Consider the following 18,261-nt stretch of genomic DNA (forward strand, 5'->3'; position numbering starts at 1 on the left):
CCAGAGGACTAATGATGAAACATACTAGCTACTTCCAGATAGAGGGATGAAGACTCAGAATGAAGAATGAGACAAATTTATTTTATACTTGGCCAATGCAGAAATGTGTTTTGATAATTTGTGCATATTTGCTTTTTGTTTTTCTTGTGTACTCAAAGAGGGTGAAAAGGAAAATTTTGCTGGATTAAAACAAATTTTATATATATATGATATATATATATATATATATTTGCCTTACAACTGGGGATGATCTAGATATTTGCAAAGTATTTTCTATTGACCATTGATATAACAATGATGCTCTTAGGTTACAAAGTACCCTGGCATATTCCAATACCAACAACTCAACTGTACCATGTGGGTTATATTAATCTGCAATTTGATCAACCAGTGATCACGATTGAAAAATCATACTATGTGCTAAGTATGGTCTCACTCCTAGGGATACAAATATGAAGCAGTAACAGTTCCTGACTTCAAGAAACTTATATTCTAATCAGAGTGACATAAGAGTTTAAGACTATCCATTGACTTGCATTTTCAAAAAATAAATAATGGTAGGGTTAATTTTTGGTTGTTATTCTCAGCAAAAGGTGGAAGGGGGAGAAAGAGGTCTGTCAATGGAGGCATGGGAGGAAGAAGACAATAAAGCATGATTGAGCATCTGGGACTGACTACATATAAAGACCTTTCATCAATTAGGATAAGCACAGCATAGAAATTTGAAAACATTACAAATATTTACAATAGTCTTGAAAAAGAAGGGCCAAAGAACAAGGAAATAGATATAATACTTCAAATGCTACATTGCATTAGGATACTGAAGACCTCAGTTATCTTGTATCTGCCACTAACTAAGGATATGGATAGAAATAGTTCTGCCACTAATCCTTCTTCCTGTTATCTTCCTCATGGTTAATTAAAAAGGTTGAGGTATGTTGGAAAACATACTGTTTTTATAGAGTCAGAGTATATTTCAATTAGGTTCACATCTTGCCTCTAGTTCTGATTAAAATTATGGAGTTTGGAGACTAGGGTCCTGGAAATTAAGGTTGTAGATTTAAGAAACAAATTTCAAGGTAACAATTTCTGGCTTCATTTCATATAATATATAATGAGATGGGTCAGATCTATAGTCAGCAGGTGAAATGTGAAAGCTCTAATGTTACTAAGTAGATGAGGTCTTATTAATACTAAGCCCTTGAAGTCAGAGTTGTACAGGAATCTGAGAGCTGAATCCTTGAATTGTGTATTATTTCTTTCTGTTCCTTTCTCCTTTTTATGGTAAGAAACATCAAGGCAAACATAATAAAAGAACTACGGGAGCACAGCAGGGTACATATGAAAATAGATCCTGTGGGCTATCTTATTTTTAGCTATCTCCTCACTGAAGTGTAGTCACCCACCACTTCCTTAATGTCTAAAGATATTTCCAAACAATTTTGTAATAATTAAATTAACAATAACTCCATCTTCACACCCCTGTTCTCTAAGCAAGGTCAAATAAAGGAAATAATCTCCCTTTTTCCAGAGAAGGAAACACGAAAGAGTCGTTGTTGAAAGTCACATGGTCAAGCATTGGTTAACTGGAAATAAAATTTAAGTGGTTACTGAATGCTCAGGCCTTGAGAATACTTGCTCAGAGACAGACATCCAAATCTACACTGTCTCCTTCCAGGTCCTTGGCCTGGCACATTAAGTCCTCTTCCAGAGGTACTCCATAGAGACAACTTAGAAAATGTGTTTGGATATTATTTCAGTAAATAAAATTTTAAAATGAAAAAAGTCTGATATCAAGGAAGATTCTATTTTTTTTTACAGGAATAGATAGTATCTAAGTGCATTTCAAGCAAGGGGCTCAGACATTGTAACAGCATCATAAAAACTTTTTTCCCAAAATATTTTTTATATATCTCATTAAATGTTTCTCAATTACATGTTTTAAAAAAATCTTGACCATTCTTTAAGTTCCAAATTCTCATCTTCCCCCTCTCTCCTCACATCTTCCTGGTAAAGCAAGCAATTTAATACAGATTATATATGCAAAGACATACAAAAATATATTTCCATATTAGCTATATTGCAAAAGAAAGCACAGATCAAAAAGAAAAAAAAACAGAAAAAAATATTAAAAGGTTTAATAAAGTGTGCTTCAATCTACATTCAGACTTCATTAGTTCTTTGTCTGGAGGTGGGTAGCATTTTTCATCATGAGTCCTTTGTAATCTTGGATTATTGTATCAGTGAGAAGAACTAAGAAATTCACAGCTGATTATCACAAAATATTGCCATTACTGTGTACAATGTTCTTCTGGTTGTGTTTATTTTACTTTGCATCAGTTTTTGTCAAGTCTTTCTTGGTTTTTCTAATAGCATCCTGCTAATCATTTATTATAGCACAATAGCATTCCTTTACAATACCATAACTAGTTCAGTCATTCTGCAGCTAATGGGTATTCCCTCATTTCAATTTTTTGCCACCACAAAAGAGTTACTATAAATATTTTTGTATGCATAGGTCCTTTTCCCCCCTTTTTTAGGGATGCAGACATAATTGTGGTATTGCTAGATCAAGGGGTATGCATAGCTTTATAACTCCTTGGACATATTCCCAAATTGGTTGAATCAGTTCACAATTCTACCAATTCTGCATTAGTGGCCCAATTTTTACAGCCTCAGACAGTTACTAGCCGTTTGTCCCTGGGTAAATCATGTAACCCTGTTTATCTCATCTCTCCATGTGCAAAATGAACTGGAGAAGAAAAGGGCAAACCACTCTAATATCTTTGCCAAGAAAAACCCAGATGTTCTCATTTTCCTTTTCTATCATATTAACCAATTTGATAAGTATGATGTAGCACCTAATAGTTGTTTTAATTTGCATTTCTTTAATTAATAGTGATTTAGAATTTTTTTATATGGTTGTAGATAACCCTGCACAGCTAAGTGGTGAAATGTATAGGATCAGAAGAACCTGAGTTCAAATCCAACCTCAGACACTTAATAGATTTTGACCCTGGGCAAGAATTCCTGTTTGCCTCATTTTCCCCATCTGTAAAGTGATCTGGAGAAGAAAATGGCAAACCACTCCAGTGTATTGCCCCCCAAAAAAAAAACTCCAAAGGGAGTAACAAAGAATCAGACAGGACTGAAAAATGACTAAATGACAAATAGATAACTTTGATTTCTTCTTCTGAAAATTGTTCATATCTCAGTACTCTTTCATTTCATATTTGCCAATGTTCATCCTATTCATTTCACCACCTAGTTGCTGAGAGCTCTTTATTTGGATTGTCCTCACTACAGCCAATAAATTATAACTACAATGGGGGAAGTTAATTTTCACCCTGGACCCCACAGTTTGCATAACAATTCTAATACTATGAATCCAAAAACACCAGCTATCATGGCCACTTACTTTTGGAAGCACTTCAGAAGTGAAAATTTTAAGATTTCACAAATGTAGTTTTCTAGAATTCACATATATATATTTGATTGAAAATCATTTAAAAAAAGATTATATTAGCGATAGAAGGTAAAGACTAAATCATACTAGTTAAATTCAATTTAATTAAATTCAACATATTATTATGAAGTGCTACTATATTCAAGGCACTTAGCCTAAAGACAAGGATAGAAAAATGAAAACAAATGAGGCCTTGACTTCTAGGGGAGTACAGTGTAAAAGGAAGTTGTGACATGGACAAATATTAATTCTAATAGAAGTGAGAAAATGAATAGCTATTCAGGAGAAGTCGAATAGAATTGTTTGAGTAATTGAGGGAAGGAGGGATCCTTTCTAGTTAGTGTGATTTAAAAAAAAAAGCTTCATGGAAGAGGTGGTACTTAAGATGAGTATTGAAAGTGATGAGGGATTTGAATAGATAGATATGACAGTAGAAGGAAAACGTTCCAGGAATGGGAAATGGTGTGCATGCAATGACCCAGAGATGAGAGAGAGCAATATGAGATTAGAAAATGATAAATATGTCAAGGGAATTTAGAGCATTAGAGTAAAATAAGGTGGGAAGAGGCAAACTACCAAATTATAATACATAATATGTGTATGTGTGTGTGTGTATATATGTATGTGTATATATATATGTATATACATATACATATATATATACACATGCATGAATATACACAAATATATACATGCATATACGTATGAATATTTATACCTACCTAGCTAAATAAATAATAGATAGATAGATAGATAGATAGATAGATAGATAGATAGATAGATAGATAGATATACAGTTCCAGGGCACAAGGGAACAAGAACCTAACCTGGTTAAAAACCAGAGCACAGACTTCAAAGCTAGTGATCACACATCTCCCTGAATCACATTACCTTAGAAACACTGAAAATGTAAAAGCCCTCAAAATAGGTGCAAAAATAGCAAGAAATAACAGTTTGAAACTTAGGACAGTGATCCTGCCCATTCCTCCACCACCCAGACATAAGCAAAGGTCAACTCAAACATAAAGTATAAAATGAAGAAATAGCCTGGAAAAATTATTATACAAACAGAGGAAGACAAAGATATAAAACATCTACAACCAAAGTTTCAAAGAAAAATGTATCTGGGCTACAAGACCAAAAATAATTTATTTCTTTTTTAATATGAATTTATTTATTTTTAGTTTTCAACATTTACTTCCACAAGATTTTGAGTTCCAAATTTTCACCCCATCTTGCCCCTCCCCCCACCCCAAGATGGCATACATTCTGAATACCCTTTCCCCTAGTCTGCCCTTTCTTCTATCTCTCCCTTCACTTCTCTTATCCACTTCCCCTTATATTTTCCTCTAGGGCAGGATAGGCTTCTGTACCCAATTTCCTGTATTTCTTATTTCCCAGTTGCATGTGAAAACATTTTTTTTAAAATGTGTTTTTAAAACTTTGAGTTGCTAATTTTCTCTCTTCCTCCCTCCCCACCTACCCTCATTGAAAGGCAAGCAACTCAATATAAGTTATACATAGGCAGTTATGCAAAACACTTCCATAGTAGTCATGTTGTGAAAAACTAACTCTATTTCCCTTAATCCTATCCTTCCCTCCCATTTATACTATTATTTCTTTTGCCCCTGTCCCTCCTCGGAAGTATTTGTTTCTGATTACCCCCTTTTCCAATCTACCCTCCTCTCTATCATCCCCTGCTCTCTCATCCCCTTCTCCCCCTATTTTCCTGTAGGGTAAGACAGATTTCCATACCCAGTTGAATGTGGATGTTATTCCCTCTTTAAGCCTAATCTTATGAGAATAAGATTCACTCATTCCCTCTCCCCTTCCCCTGTTTCCCCTCCACTGTAAGAGCCTTCTTTTCCATTTTTTGTGAGATAATTTATCCTGTTCTACTTCTCCCTTTCTTCCTCTCCCAGTATAATCCTCTCTCATCCCTTAATTCTATTGTCCAGTTATGACCCCTTAAACTTCAACTCACCCTGTGCCCTGTATCTATCTATCTATCTATCTATCTATCTATCTATCTATCTACATACATACATACATATAATTTTTTCCCTCCAACTACCCTAACACTGACAAAGGTCTCATGAGTTATAAATACCATCTTTCCATGCAGGAATGTAAACAGTTCAACCTTAGTAAGTGTCCCATGATTTCTCTTTCCTGTTTACTTCTTCACGTTCCACTTGAGTCTTGTATTTGAAAGGTAAATTTTCTATGCAGCTGTAGTCTTCTAATTAAGAATGCTTGAAAGTCCTCTGTTTCACTGAATTACCATTTTTTCCCCTGAAGGATTATACTCAGTTTTTCTGAGTAGGTGATTCTTGGTTGTAATCCTATATCCTTTGCCCTCTGGAATATTATATTCCATGCCCTGCTGTCCTTTAATATAGAAGCTGCTAAATCTTGTCTTATCCTGATTGTGTTTCCACAATACTTGAATCATTTCTTTCTGGCAGCTTATAATATTTTCTCCTTGACCAGAGAACTCTGGAATTTGGTTACAATATTCCTAGGAGTTTTTCTTTGGGGATCTCTTTCAGGAGGAGATCAGTGGATTCTTGCATCACTCTCATTTCTCTTCAAAGTTTTTCCTCTACTTCTCTTACTTACTTCTCAACATCCCTTTTGAGCTCTTCGAAGGACTGATTCATATTTTTCTTGGAGGTTTTGAACGTAGGAGTTTTGACTTTGTCTTCTTCTGGTTCTATATTTTGATCTTCTTTGTCACCAAAATACGATAATATAATCTGACTTTGTTTTTGAGGTTTGCTCATTATCCCAGCCAATTACTTGAGTTTTAAACTCTTTGTTAAGGTAAGAGTCTGCTTCCAATGTGGAGAATGTACTGTCCCAAGCTTTGGGGGTTTGCACAGGTGTTTGCAGAGATGCTTGTAGGGACCTGTAAATTTTCTGTTCTTCCAAGGTGGTATGATAAGGGGTGAGGTGTTTACTCCTTTCCTGGCCTGTGCTGTGGTCTATTAGTGACCACAAGCACTCCTTTCCTCTCCACTATCACCACCACAAGCTCCACCATGCCAGCACTCCTCCTAGCCCCAGGACTACCTCCAAGAACTATGACCCAGATCCAAGCATGAACAAAGCAAGAGATTCCTGCCTCAGCACTGGCAAAGAGATCCCTGCAATGCCCCTCTGATCAGCCACTGCATTCCCCAGTCTGTGGGCCAGAAGCTCAGGAGGCAGCCCCCACCCCAGGCCACACTAGGGGAATGGAGCTGAGACCACTTTGCTTCTCTCTCAGCACTGCAGAAACAGACTTTTCCCACTGACCTTCTAAGTTGTCTTTGGTGTTCTTGGGTTGAGAAGTCTGGAAACCACCACAGTTACCTGTGATTCAGTCCTCTGAGGTCTGCTTCGGGTTTGCTGTGGCCTGCATGCCCACGTTGAACTGCGCTCCACTCCCAGCTGGGAGCAATATACCTTTCCAATCAATCATCTAAGTTGTCTTGGGCTGAAAATTTGCTTCACTCTGTCTTTTTGTGGGTTCTGCTGCTTTAGAATTTGTTTAGAGCCATTTTTTGTAGGTATTTGGAATGGCTTGGGGGGGAGCTCAAACAAGTCACTGCTTTCACTCCACCATCTTGGCTCCACCTTACCCCAGAATTTATTTCTTTAAAATATTTTTTAATTACTTAATTTCTTTTTAGTTTTCAACATTCACTTCCACAGAATTTTGAGTTTCAAATTTTCTCCACATCTCTCCTCTCCCCCATCCTAAGATGGTGTAGATGTTGAATACCCCTTCCCTCAGTCTGCTTTCCCTTCAATCACCAACCCTCCCTTCTCCTATCTCTTTTCCATTCTATTTTCCTGTAGGGCAAGAGAGATTGTGATACCACTTTGCCTATATATCTTATTTCCTAGTTGTCTGTAAAAGCAATTTGTAACATTCATTTTTAAAACTTTGGTTTCCGAACCCTTTCTTCCTCCCTCCCCAAATACCTTCGTGAGAAGGCAAGTTATTTGTTATAGGTAACACACGTGTATTCATTCAAAACATTCCCATAATAGTCATGTTGTGAAATACTAACAATTCCCTCCATCCCATCCTGCTCTCCCTTTTATTATATCTTTTTTCCTTTGACACTGTCCTTCAAAAATGCTTGCTTCTGGGGCAGCTAGATGGCGCAGTGGATAGAGCACCAGCCCTGGACTCAGGAGGACCTGAGTTCAAATCTGGCCTCAGACACGTAATACTTACTAGCTGTGTCACCTTGGGCAAGTCACTTAACCCCATTGCCTAAAACAAACAAACAGAAATATTTGCTTCTGATTACCCCATCCCCCAAGTTGCCTTCCCTTTTATCACCCCCCACTCTTTTATCCCTTTTCCCCCTATTTTCCTGTAAGGTCAGATAGATTTCCATACTCAATTGAGTGTGTATGTTATTCCCTCTTTAAGGCAAATCCAATGAGAGTAAAATTCATTCATTCACTTTTACCTCCCCCTTCTTCTCTTCCACTCATTTCTCTTCCCATTTTTTCCCTCTCCTTCTCTTACTTATTTCTCTTACACAGATAGTGGTGGGGGAGGGGGTCAAGCAGATGATCAGAGGGTGACTTCAGGAATCTCCTTTCCAGACTTCTCAATCCATGAATGCCAAAGACAACTTAGAAGGTCAGTGGGAAAAGTCTGTTTCTGTGGTGCTGAGAGAGAAGCAAGGTGGTCTCAGCTCCATTCCCCTAGTGTGGCCCAGGGTGGGGGCTGCCTCCTGAGCTTCTGGCCCACAGACTGGGGAATCCAGTGGCTGATCAGAGGGGCATTGCAGGGATCTCTTTGCCAGTGCTGAGGCAGGAGTCTCTTGCTTTGCTCATGCTTGGATCTGGGTCACAGTTCTTGGAGGTGGTCCTGGGGCTAGGAGGAGTGCCAGAGTGGTGGAGCTTGTACTGGCAGTGGAGAGGAAAGGAGTGCTTGTGTTCACTCATAGACCACAGCACAGGCCAGAAAAGGAGTAAGCACCTCACCCCTTATCATACCACCTTGGAAGAACAGAAAATTTACAGGTCCCTACAAGTATCTCTGAAAATAGCTGTACAGACCCCCAAAGTTTGGGACAGTACATTCTCCACATTGGTAGCAGACTCTTAGCTTAACAAAGCCTTTTATTTTTTTTAAAGCTTTTTCTTACTTCTTTTATGTGAGATAATTTACCCCATTCTATCTCTTCTTTCTCCTCCTTCTAGTACAATTCTCTCTCACCCCTTAATTTTATATTTTACATGTCATCCCTTCATATTCAACTCACCTTGTGTCCTCTGTGTGTGTGTATATATATATATATATATATATATATGTACGTATGCATGCATGCATATATATACATACATATATGTATATATATACATATATATGTATATATATACATATACATATATATATGTGTATATCTATCTATCTATCTATCTATCTATAGATAGATAGATAGATAGATAGATAGATAGATAGATAGATATTCCCTCCAACTACACTAACACTGAGAAAGGTCTCATGAGTTATAAATATAGCCTTTCCATGTAGGAATATAAATAGTTCAACTTTAATAAGTCCCTTATGATTTCTCTTTTCTGTTTACCTTTTTATGCTTCTGTTGACTCTCGTATTTGAAAGTTAAATTTTCTTTTCAGCTCTGGTCTTTTCATCAAGAATGCTTAAAAGTCTTCTATTTCATTGACTATCAATTTTTTTTCCCCTGAAAGATTATACTAAGTTTTGCTGGGTAAATGGTTCTTTGTTTTAATCCTAGATCTTTTGAACTCTGGAATATCATATTCCAAGTCCTCTGATCCCTTAATGTAGAAAATACTAAACCTTGTAGTATCCTGATTGTATTTCCACAATACTTGACTTGTTTCTTTCTAGCTGCTTGCAATATTTTTTCCTTGAACTCGGAGCTCTGGAATTTTTTATAATTATTCCCTGGAGTTTTTCTTTGGGGATCTCTTTTGGGAGGTGATTGCTGGATCCTTTCAATTTTTGCTTTACCCCCTAGTTCTAGAATATCAGGGAAGTTTTCCTTGATAATTTCTTGAAAGATGATGTCTAAACTCTCTCTCTGATCATGGCTTTCAGATAGTCCAGTAATATTTAAATTCTCTATCCCAGATCAATTTTCCAGGTTAGTTGTTTTTCCAGTAAGATATTTCACATTGTCTTCTATTTTTTCATTCTTTTGGTTTTGTTTTATAATTTCTTGATTTCTCAGAGAGTCATTGGCTTCCATTTTCTCCATTCTAATTTTTAAGGACTTATTTTCTTCTGTGAGCTTTTGGACTTCTTTTTCCATTTGACCAATTTTGTTTTTTAAGGCATTTTTCTCCTCATGGTCTTTTTGGACCTCTTTTGCCAGTTGGGTTAGTCTATTTTTTAAGTGTTATTTTCTTCAATATTTTATTGGGTCTCCTTCAGCAAGCTGTTGGCTTGTTTTTCATGATTTTCTTGCATTACTCTCATTTCTCTTCCCATTTTTTCCCTCTACTTCTCTTACACAGACAGTACTGGGGGGGGGTCAAGCAGCTGATCAGAGGGGGACTTCAGGAATCTCCTTGCTGATGCTGAGGTAGGGTCCTCTGGCCTTCCTCCTGCTTGGATCTGAGTCTCAGTCCTTGGCGGTGGTCCTGGGGCGAGGAGGAGAACTGGCATGGAAGAGCTTGTGGCAGCAGTGAAGAGGGAATTTTCCTCACAGTTCCAAAGCAGAAAAGAGTGCTTGTGGTCACTCATAGACCAGAGCAAAAGCCAGGATAAGAGTAAACACCTCTCCTTTGATTATACTACCTTGGAAGAGCTGGAAATTTGTGGGTCCCTAGAAGTATCTCTGAAAACAGCTGTATAAAACTCCTGAGGCTTGGAACAAAACACTCTCCACACTGGAAGCCGAGTCCCTACTTTGACAAAGAATTAAAAAGTCAAGCAATTGGCTGGTAATATAAGCAAATGGTAGAAAAAAAATACTCTGACTATAGAATTTTATTAGGTTACAAGGAAGATCAAAACATACAACCAGAAGAAGACAACAAAGTCAATGCTCCTACATTCAAAGCCTTCAAGAAAAATATGAATTGGTCTCAAGCCACAGAAGAGCTCAAAAAGGATTTTGAAAAACAAGTAAGAGAAGTAGAGGAAAAATTGGGAAGAGAAATGAGAGTGATGCAAGAAAATCATGGAAAATGAGTCAATACCTTGCTAAAGGAGACCCTTAAAAATGCTGAAGAAAATAACACCTTAAAAATAGACTAACCCAAATGCAAAAGAGGTCCAAAAAAGCAATGATGAGAAGATTGCCTTAAACAGCAATTGACCAAATAGAAAAGGAGGGCCAGTGCTCTATCCACTGTGCCACCTCACTGCCCCTGTCATACCTTTTTATGGTCAAGTTCATTTTGTTTTTGTTGTTTGTTCATTTTTTCAGCCTATTTCTTGACATTGAACTTTTGTTAAAATAGGGCCCTGTTCACCTGGGGTTGAGGAGGTGCTGTCCCAAGCTTCAGGTTTCTTCATGCTAATCTTTTCAGAGCTAGTTCTGAGGTTTTACAAGTTTTTAGTGTTACCAACATAGTATGATCTGGGAAGAGATGTGGTCACTGCTGTTATGATATGTGTTCTAGCCTTTACTCAGGAAGGGCACCTGATCCTAGGTTGCTGTACATACAGATGAGGAGGTTGATACACATATTTCCAGAGCTATTTCAGTGTTTGGGATACTCCAAAGGAAGGTGTAGGAAAGAGGTCTTAGACAACCTAAGGAACTGAAGATCTACGGTCATTTTTCTGACTTCATTTTTTGTGTCGTTAAATCTGGACAGCATACCAGTGACATACCAGGAAACTGAATCACTTCCATTTGAACTGTCTTGTTAAAATTCTGAAGATTGTCTGGCAAGATAAGGTACCAGACACCGACGTCCTTTCTCCAGTTAAACTGCTAAGCAGTCAAACTCTTTTGCAGAGAATAAAATTCCAATGCCAAATGTATGTTTGCCTAAAAGACTATTTTATGGAGAACACACACAAGGCAAGTGCTCACAGGGAGGTCAGAAGAAGCAATGCAAGGACACTCTCAAGGTCTCTCTGAAGAACTTTGGAATTGATTGCGTTACATAGGAGATTCTGGCAAAGGACCACCCAAGAGGGAATACTTGCATCAAAGAAGGTTCTGTGCTGTATGAACAAAGCAGCATTTCAGTAACTCAAAAGAAAAGTGAGATGTGCAAATTTAGAGACATCTGCACTCTCAATGTTCATGTGGACTATTTGTGCCTGACCTGTGGTAGTGCCTTCCAAGCTCATATTAGCCTGATCAGCCATAGTCAAACACACTATACTTTGATTCTAACATAGTGAAATTAAGTTTTCTTCTTTGAGAAGGAAGGATAATAACCAATCAATCAATCTCTGTTCTTTTATAGCCCTTTTCCTTTGTTCACATTTTTAGGAGACCTATTGTGCCACCCAGTTGCCTAACACTCTCCACTGTGGGGCCCAACTGGAGCACGATAGTATTTCAAGTTCTAAGTATTTACATCTTTCATCTCCCTGTAACAATTTCCTGTAAAACCTTCAGTGTCCTATTCTCTGCACTGAGAAATACATGAAGTATTAAAGGCTAATAAGTATGTTACTTTGTATTCTTCTTCTTCTTCTAATATTTTGATTTTTATATTCTCCTTCAAGGGAATCATGTTTTGCATTATGTGAAAATAGAGATTTTTTGTTTTAGAGTTGAAGATGACTTTTTAATTAGTTTTTAGAACCCATTATCCCTACACTTAAGGCAAACCCTGATTCTTTAACTGTAATTTTTGCTCCCTTATTCCCTGACACATTCAGTCTCTGCATTGTTGTGTTAGTAACAAATTTCATCCTTCTAATTATCTATGAGAATGATGTATTTAAATGATTAATACTGAAAGCTAACATAGGTGCATAAGCTTACTATCAAATCTAACTTGTCAGTATTGTACTAAACCTATTATTCCCAAAGAGTAGCTTAGATTTTGGGAATGAATACTGCACAGTGCCTTCTTTTCCTTGCTACTCATGCAACTTCCTTTCATATGTGGGAAGTCTCTTCCACTGCACATATAACTTTACCTCTGTATTTAGAAATTGACAATTTTACCCTTGCTTTATTTCTGTTTTGATATCAAAACACATTTTAATTTGCATGACTAAGTGCTCAATGAGTTATAGGCAAAACAAAAATTGGTTGTCAATTTTAGACATTTGCATAAGAAATTAGTGTAATGATTTTAAATTGCATTCCAGTGAAATAACTCACAACTATTTTCACCTTATATGAACTGTGATGACTATGTATTAGAATAGTCTTTGCTATTTAATAAATATAGAGTTGCTATTTAGAAAATTAAAAAATATGTATGTATATACAATTAGACTTTATACTTCATTAACATAGAAGTGCAAATAGTATTTTTATTGACATCAATATTCAAATATTTTATTCAATGCAAACAATTTATTTTATCTTATTCCTTTCATATCCTAAAACCTCCTCTTACTCTTCTGTAATTCAATTTACTTAGAGAACACAAATATCCAAAAGGAACAACATATTAAGAGTTATACACAAACATATTTCCATTAATGGAATTAGAAGATTAAATAAGTAAATAGAAAGAGAAGAAGGACAACTTATTGTTTCTTTAAGGCCTGCTGAACAGTTTTCAAAGTCTCTTTTTTTTTAACTTTAGCAGTGATTCAAAGGATCTCTTATCTTTTCATGAAAACAGACCAGAACCCATACGAATCCATATGAATTGTGTGCTTTAATTCAAGACCATGTCTTCTCTTCAATTTTTAACAAGGGATCTTCCCAACTTGTTGGTATCTTGTTCTAATTCTTTTGAAATTATGTAGTTATGACCATGGCACAAGGATGCCTATCAGTTCCCTCTTATTCTGGCTTGCTACATTAACAGCCATTCTCCTTTTATGATTATTCTTTGATGAAATTCTTTATATCAGTTCTTGAACAATTTATTATTAAGATGCTACAGTTGGTGATACACACTTGTACAATAGATTTCTCCTTTGGTCTTTGGTTAACCAAACACTGTAATTTTTTTGGAAGCTATGGTAGTCATGAGATTTATTCACATAGAATCACTGGATGAATACAAATGCTATAAAGTTTGTGAGATTGTTTTAGGGACCTGAGAGATCAGCACCACTGAAAATCATGCATCATTTCACATATTCAATCCAGCCTACTTTATCCTATTGAATTGTGGACCATGATAATTGCTTGTTTTCAGGTTCTGAGATATTAAAAACAACCACAGATGACGTATGAGTTCTTCACTTTTTCTACTGTCTCATCAGATGGCCTACAATGCCAAATCTGTACATTAGTGGTCCCTATGATAAATTACTACTTCTGATTTAGTTATCTTACCTTTAAAATACATAAAGCTATGATGTACTCATTGTAGTTATACTTTGTTACTTAGTATGCTTTATAAAATATTGATCAGAGGCCTTAGTTTTGTAGGGAATCCTTTAGTTATCAGAGATCAGAATCTCTTCTCTTTTTTACTTCCTGTCAATTAGTTGGGAAAGTCTACATAAAAATAAAGGATAGATTCCTGGCCAAGATGTCTGTGGGAACTGAAGCATACTAAAAAAAAAAAAACCCTTAAAAACCTAAAATCACACCAAATTAACTAATGATTAAGAAATACAATAAGAAATTATGATAAATGATTTCTATGTGAGAAATGCACAAAAAGTCAGTCAGCAACTCATGGGCAATAGGATTATGGGCTACTAGGAAAGTCAGTAGTAATGTAAGTAAATAAGTCCACAGCCTCCAAGTGAGATCAAAGAAGGCCCAATGACTTCTGTAGTGTTCTGTGTTCAAATGGAGCAAAAGTGAAGAGGGTCACACAAGAAAGCCCTGGGTAGTTGTAAACTCACAGAAAAAAACTTTAGAAGTCACCAGTAGCAACAACAAGCAGTTGAGATGAGATAATTCTCAGATAAGGATATTCAGGACTCTGAGATCAGAGATTAGTAGAAGCTTTGAAATGCAAAGACAAGAGTCTAGGAAAATTTAGAAAGATAAATCTATTTGGGCACTTAGAAGGGGATATATCACAATTCAATGCCAATGTATCCCTTCACAATATTAATACATTCAAAGAGTAATTATGGAGTTAATTCTTTTTTTAAAAAAACAGAAGACTAGGGACAGTATTGCTTTTGTTTTGAATGTGTTAAGCAAGGAAAGAAGAGCAAAGGTAAAACTAATATTGTAATGTGGAATACAGCATGATGGAAGTGGAAAAATGGTGTTTCTCAGATTGAAGTTTATGAGAATAGTATACACACATGGAAAAAGGGGTAGGAGAAGTGAACAGCAGAATAACCTCACTCTTATCTGAACCAGATAAACAAGGAGTAAACTAACACACTCACAGTTTGGTGTGAAAATACATCTAACTCAACGGGGCAAAGGGCGTTGGGTGGGTAGGTAGAGCTGGAATTAAAAAGGGAAATAAGGTCAACTGAAATGTAGTCACAAGCAAAACAAACTCTCTGATCCACTGAAGTAAGGATTAAGGTGGGGGGGAGGTAGAATTGGAATCTAAAGGGGTGCCCATCAATTGGATAAGTGATGAAAAATTTGGTAGATGAATGAAATAATGGAATAGACTGAGCCATAAGAAATGTTAAAAAAAAAATAAGATCAGAGAATGCTGGTAAAACACTGATTATTATCCTGTCTCCCACTGCCTGAAGGTCAGGCACATTACATTTCACCTTTCCCCCAGGCTGCTCTGGGAGAGATATACACAGTCACTGCCACCGGTTCAATCCTTCACTTACTGTATTCTTTAAAATTTAAGGATCCCTGCAACTCAGGTCCCTTTAAACTCAACAGCAAGATTAGCTTTTACAAAAGAATAACAATACCTCATATGTATAGCAAGACCAAGTACATATATGTGTATATTATGAACATACATGTATATACATATATGTACATGTATGTTCATGCATACATATATATGTGTGTGCATGTGTATGTATGTATGTATACACACAACTACATACCCACAAATTTTCCCTTCAATATGTGGAAGATATAACTATATCACCTCAGTCTCTGGGGAAAGGAGGAGGATCAAGATTACAATTTAACTCAGTTTCTATATATCATGCTCTTACAAGGTTCTTAATCCCAAGTACTGAGCTTCTACCTGTGGAAGAAATGTACTGAGAGTTTGGAGAAAATATTTTCTCACCAGAAAAAAAAGTAACTTAAGTGGTCAAAAACACTGAGCTACAGGATTTGGGTAACCAGACACTAATTTTTCAGAAGCTACAGTAGTTCATGAATTGTATTCACATAGAAACACTCAATAAAAATGAATGCTAAAAAAAATGTTTTGTCATTTTGGGGGGCAGTGAGAGCTCATCACCACTGAAAATCATTCACCATTTCCCACATGCAATACAGCCTATTTTATTCTCTTGGATTCAGTGTAAATAGAGAGAGACTCTCAGACTGCAATTTATAAGATGAGCCCTCTGGTTCTATCTTGAATGAATTGTCCACTATTTTAGAGACCCCTCACTCTGCCCAAATAAGATATTCTGATAAGATTAACTACAGAGAAATCACTCCCACTAGAATCAACCAGACCTTTGTAACTCCTAAAATGTCAAGATTAACATATTCTCCTCAAGTGACATACAATCCTCCCTAGATTACTGCCATATTGTGGCAGAGGGTCTTGTGTAGTTCAATGAAACTATAAGCTATGTCGGGCAGGTTACCCAAGACAGTCACAGTAGAGAGTTCTGACAAAAGGTGATCTACTGGAGAAGGAAATGGCAAACCATTCCAATATCTTTCAAAAGGATAAAAGATATGACACTGTAAGATGAGAATCTCCACTCAGAAGGTGTCCAGCATACGAGTGGGGAAGAGCAGAGGTCATCTGCAAGTAGCTCTAGTACTAAAGAAGTGACTGGGTCAAAGCTGAAAGGAAGTTTAACTTCATACGTGTGTGGTGGTGAAAGAAAAGTCCAATGCAGTAAGGATCAGTATTGCATAGGAACCTGGAATGTAGCATCTATGAACCAAATAGCATATGGAAAGATTGAACATCAACATCTTGGCAGTAAGTGAACTTAAATGGATGAGAATGGATGACTTTAATTCAGGTGACCACTACATATACTACTATGGGCAAGAATCCCTTAGAAGAAATAGAATAGCCCTTAAAGTCAACTAAAAGGGTGAGAAAACCAGTATTGGGGTATAATCTCAAAAATGACAGAATCATGTTTGTGAATCCAAGGCAAACCATTCAACATCACAGTAATACAAGTCTATGCTCTAATCACTGATGGCAAAGTTGATCAATGCTATGAAGACCTACAACATCTAGAAACAACACTAAAAAATGTCACATTCATCATAGGGGATTGGAATGCTAAAGCAGGAAAATGAAAGATAATTGAAATAACAGGCAAGTTAGGCCTTCAATTACAAAATGAAGAAGAGAAGAGAGTATAGTTTTATCATGAAAATCTGGTCAAAGCAAACTTTTTTTTTAATATTTTATTAACACATATACATTTACTTGTCTTCTGGCTTGTTGAAGCAGTAGGTTAGACAACACTTGCCACAATAATGTCTGTCAAAATGGCTAGCCATAAAGACCGCAGCACCACATTCATCAGAAGCGCACTCTCATCGAAGGCGGCTAATCTTGTCATTCTCATCAATCTTATAGTACTTCAGAACTGCAAGCTTAACCTTCTTTGTCTTATGCCTGTTCTTTTTGGGAGTGGTATAAGACTTCTTCTTTCTCTTCTTGACACCACCACGAAGCCTCAGAACAAGATGAAGGGTAGATTCCTTCTGAATATCGTAGTCAGACAAAGTTCGACCATCTTCCAGTGTCTTGCCCACAAAAATCAATCTTTGTTGATCAGGGGGAATATCTTCCTTATCTTGTATCTTGGCCTTGACATTTTCAATAGTATCAGACGGTTCAACCTCAAGCGTGATGGTCTTCCCCATCAAAGTCTTCACGAAAATCTGCGTCGTGGCACTGGGTCCACCCGTTGATGGCGGATCTGAAAAAGAGACAAACTTTTTTTTCAACAATACCAAAAGTGACTCTAGATATGGACATCATAAGATTGTCAAGATACAAATGAGATTGATTAGATATTTTGCAGCCAAAGGTGGAGAAGCCCTATTCAGTCAATTAAAACAAGACCTGGAACTGACTGTGGCTCAGATGATAAGCTTCTTATTGCAAAATCAGATTTAAATGGAAAGAAATAGGAAAAAAAATCATCATACTGTATAGGTTTGTCCTAAATATAATATGAAAGTGATGAATAAATTTAAGGAATTAGATGTGGCAGACAGAATGTCTGAAGAACTATGGACAGAAGATCATAATATTACACAAAAGATAGCAACAAAAAAAAAGTCACAAAGGAAGAGAAAAGCAAGAAAGCAATATGGCTATCTGATGAGGTTTTTTTTCTTTTTTAAACTTTATTAATTTATTTTGATTTATCAACAATCACTTCCATATGCTTTTAAGTTGAAAATTTTTCTCCCCTTCCTCCCCAAGTTGGTGCACAATCTGATATAGGCTTTACATTTACATTCCTATTAAACATATTATCTGATGAGGTTTTAAAAAATAGTTGAGTAAAGAAGGAAAGAGAAAGGGAAAAATATCCAACTGAATGCAGAATTCCAGAGAATAGCAAA

At 36.5% G+C, this 18,261-nt stretch overlaps 1 pseudogene; it reads right to left on the bottom strand.

Annotated features, from left to right (window-relative positions):
* Positions 1-17,063: 17,063 nt before the first annotated feature.
* Positions 17,064-17,613, bottom strand: LOC110212349 (ubiquitin-ribosomal protein eS31 fusion protein pseudogene; annotated as a pseudogene).
* Between the last annotated feature and the right edge of the window lie 648 nt (positions 17,614-18,261).

This window comes from Phascolarctos cinereus, unplaced genomic scaffold, assembly GCF_003287225.1.
Source record: "Phascolarctos cinereus isolate Bilbo 61053 unplaced genomic scaffold, phaCin_HiC Scaffold_2;HRSCAF=192, whole genome shotgun sequence".
In the NCBI taxonomy this organism is placed as follows: Eukaryota; Metazoa; Chordata; class Mammalia; order Diprotodontia; family Phascolarctidae; genus Phascolarctos; species Phascolarctos cinereus.